This window comes from Pyrus communis, chromosome 10 (assembly GCF_041283825.1).
Source record: "Pyrus communis isolate YQ-2024b chromosome 10, ASM4128382v1, whole genome shotgun sequence".
In the NCBI taxonomy this organism is placed as follows: Eukaryota; Viridiplantae; Streptophyta; class Magnoliopsida; order Rosales; family Rosaceae; genus Pyrus; species Pyrus communis.
In genome coordinates, this window is record NC_142574.1 from 2,766,916 (window position 1) to 2,770,986 (window position 4,071).

The 4,071-nt window shown below is 36.5% G+C and overlaps 1 long non-coding RNA gene across 1 annotated transcript; it reads left to right on the forward strand.

Annotated features, from left to right (window-relative positions):
- Positions 1–297: 297 nt before the first annotated feature.
- Positions 298–1,477, forward strand: LOC148693363 (uncharacterized). The gene is made up of 3 exons (XR_015952732.1): positions 298–602; positions 916–982; positions 1,090–1,477. It is a non-coding gene; the product is annotated as an uncharacterized LOC148693363 (long non-coding RNA).
- The last annotated feature ends 2,594 nt before the right edge of the window (positions 1,478–4,071 follow it).

Consider the following 4,071-nt stretch of genomic DNA (forward strand, 5'->3'; position numbering starts at 1 on the left):
CTAGCCGTCCTAGTTGATATGCTTCCTGATATTTTGATATTTGATAACAAATATTAAAGAAAGCTAATATTTTTTCAATTCCTCACGGATTAGTAAATACAAGAGAAAATTTACATAATTACATTCGAAATAAACAACTGCTTCCAAAATCAATTTTGTAAATACCAAACCAATATAGTTAGTGATATTTATCTTTTATTTAACTCAAGCCCCATAATGTAAAATATTGTTGTTTATTAAAAATAAAAAATAAAAAACAACCCATAGAATTTAGTTTGGTTCGGGCAGTTTGAAAAATGGGCCGAGATTCATTTGCAACCCATATCTCGAAGTCCCACGGAATTTGCAACCCATTTTCCCGCGAGATCCAGCATCTCCAATCTTAGTCGTTACGTTTTCATCTTCTTTTACTCCTTTCAAGTTCCAACAATGGCTTCCTGAATCCGATTCTGGAGATCCATCGTCACCATCGCCACCATCGTCAACCCCAAAGATCACATCATGAAGCTTGCTCTTTCCATCCCCTTCCTCTCTCTCAGGCTTCTCCTCTTTTCTTCGTCCTGCCACTGCTAGAGGCGGCCTTCACAGTTCCTACCCTCCAGGTCCCCATCTCCTCATCTGTCATATATATATATTCATGTGTGTGCATTCTATATTTGTATGCACTCTATATTCATGTGTGTGCATTTAGTTCTTTGGGAGTTGAAAAACTGAGATCACAAGAACAAGAAGTAAATTGAAAAATTTTCCTTTGATATTTCAGGTACCAAACGGTACTTAATTATGATCAGATGGATTATCATGCCTATTGCTTCCTTAAATTCTTTACATTTTAGGTGGATTAGCGCTACTAGAAAAGGAAACTAAATCTTTAAGCATTAAGAATTTAGCTAATTGTAAATTAAATGTTGATAGGTTTCGAATTTGGTCCTCGCGCTGGTTCCGGCAGGCAATTGTTTGAAGATAAGGAAGCTCAGACGCGGTATTTATCACTAAAGTTGAAGCTTAGTAGCTTAACAAGAATTATAGAGTCTAATTTGATACAATTATGTGTTTACTGAAAATGTGAAAAAAAAATTGGTGACACAGTGTTGATACAGCTCAAGGGTACTTGACTAACTCTGACCTGGGACGGCCCATTAAGGAGTTCGGCCGAAGAGACATTTATACGGCTTACAGGTGATTACTTGGGCTTGTGCATTTTTAACATTTGCTAGATTATAATTTTACCAGTAGAAATAAAACAATCGTATTTGTTAGTAGTAGTTTTAGCTGGATAAGGGTCGAAAACTCGCCTTGACTCAATGGCTCACCAAATTTGTTCCCAGTCAGATGCAATTGATAAGGGTTTTAGATTTTGGTACGAAATCTGTACCATACCTAGTATGTTGAGAATGAGTCTTATATTGATGGAAGGAATAACTTTTCATGGGCTTATAAGTAGTTGAACTACTCCGTATATAGTCAATTGGTTTTATGGTGAAACCTTAATTTCTTTATAGTATTAGAGCAGCTTGTCCTACGTGTGAAGTCAAACTGTCAAACAGTCATATGCGCTCAATGTCACCCCGTTATGTTATCCACATGTTAGACTTGAAAATTCACTACATGTGAAGAGGCGTGTAGAGAATGAGTCATATGTTGATGAGAGGAAGAACCTTGCATGAGCTTATAAGTAATTAGACTATTCTCCATATAGCCAATTGATTTTATAGTGAAACCCCAATTTCTTCAGAAACAATTGTAATCGAAACCATTTGATGACATATTGAATCATCAAGAGCATGATTCATGTACCTGTCTTTGCACAGAACCTAGATAGGATTGACTTGTTCTCAGCACGATTCACAAACACAATGCATAATGATTATCCCTGTTTAACAACCACATATTATTTAACCAATTCTCTCTCGATATGTTCCTCAAAAAATCTGATTCGTGCCATTCTTGCCTATTTATCCTATCTGTTCCTGTTCCAGTATTCCAAGTGAATAAGCACTTATGCAATATTACCTCTCGACGAGTTTGTTTGCCTTCCAACATTTATTGGGAAATTTGGATAAATAACGAAATAATCTTTAAATGACATGATTAAACCAAGAAAGTAAACAAATGAGCTTATTTTTATCTACACCTTCAATTTTAATCTTACTTTACTCCCTGTAACTCAAAAATCGCCACTTCACTCCCTTAGATTCATAGATTGCTCTATTTTACCCTCTGCAAACTCGATTTTTATCTCTTTTTATCCCTGAAACTCAACATAAGAAGTTGGTCAACATTACCTCTAGTTCTCATGAGCACAATTGATTTTCACTGCGCCACAAGGCTCTCACCTAAACAACTCCGTTGTATTTCTTGATTGTTGTTATAATGTTGTGAACACGATGTATTCCTTGAGCCTTACTTTACCTTCGGAGTACTTTCGTGCCTAGTTGGACCAACCGAGAAAACGAAATAGACCCTTTGGTGAGCTTATGCATGAAAACATTGGAACTACACATGTGACGATTTCACTCGTGATTAAGTTGTGACTCCTACCAAGGCTTGTTCATAAACACGATATGCAATATTAGATCCATATAACTCTTAATTCAATGTTTGCTTATCTTAAATGAGAAAATAAAGGAATGAAATAACTTTTTGAGGACATTGATATATTTTTACACTAAGGGGATGGGGAGTTCAACTAAACACAATGCGTAACCTAATTTGGTATCGAATTTTCGCCATCCACGAGATTCAAACCTAAGAGCTCTCACTTCCAAGTGAAGAGGAATACCACCAGACCGTAATACTGAGTGACAAGGAATAAAAGAACTTAGAAATAAAAGTAAGAAAAGAGAACCGGATCAAATGGCCCCCTACTTGATATGCTTCCTAATTTTTAGGTATTTTAAACGAAAAACTATTTTTTCAATTCCTTGCGGATTAGTAAATACAGGAGAAAATTTACATAATTACATTTGGCATCTAGTAAATCAACTCTGAAATAGACAACTACTAATATAGTTAGTGACATTTCTGCTCAATTTAATTCAAACCCTATAATGTAAAATATTGTTGTATATATAAAAAAAATAAAATAAAATAAAATAAAAAAAAAAAATCAACCTACGGTTTGAACGGTTCATCCGGTTAGGTCTGTAGGTTTATTTAGGCCCAAACAAAAGTTGTTTAATAAATGGGCCGAGATCCATTTGCAACCCATACCTCGAAGTCCCCGTTTCTCTGTTCGCGTTGGAATTTGCAGCCCATTTTCGGGCGATCCAGCATCTCCGATCTTCGTCGTTACGTTTTCATCTTCCTTAACTCCTTCCGAGTTCCAACAATGGCTTCCTGAATCCAGCTCCATCGTCTCCATAGTCAACCTCAAAGATCCCAGAACGGAGCTTGCTCTTTCCATCCTCTTCCTCTCTCTCAACTTCTCCTCTTTTCTTCGTCCTGCTACTGCTAGAGGCGGCCTTCATACTTCTATCCTCCAGGTCCCCATCTTCTCATCTGTGCAATATATATATATATATATATATATATATATATATATGTATATGTGGATGATAAACTGGAGGCTTCTGTATATGCTTGGGTAAAAACTTAATCTTGTGGAGTTCGAAGAAACAGAAAACAGCTTCCAAGTCTAGCACTGAAGCTGAGTTGCCTTGGTTAAGTTCGTTGTAGAATCTCCTAAGATAACAGATTTGGTGTGATAATTTTTCTTCCATTGCCTTAGCATCCAATCCAGTTTTCCACTCATGAACCAAGCACTTAGAAGTTGATTATCATTATGTCAGGGAGAAGGTGAGTAGAGGTGAGCTACTATCTGTCAGCTTGCCGGGGGATGTTAGACCAAGTCAGACTTCTAGTTTCCAGTCATACTCTCAGGTTTGTTATCTGTGTGATTCATCCTTATCTCAACAGAAGTTTAAACTTCATAAACTACCGTGTAAATAGGGTTTTGAAAGGGTACGCAAATTCAGCTGAAAACCTACCGTTCTAAGTTTTACAACTTCTTGTTCAATGATTTCAGGAAAAATACTCTCAATGCTTAGTTTTTGCATCACCAAAGCCAAG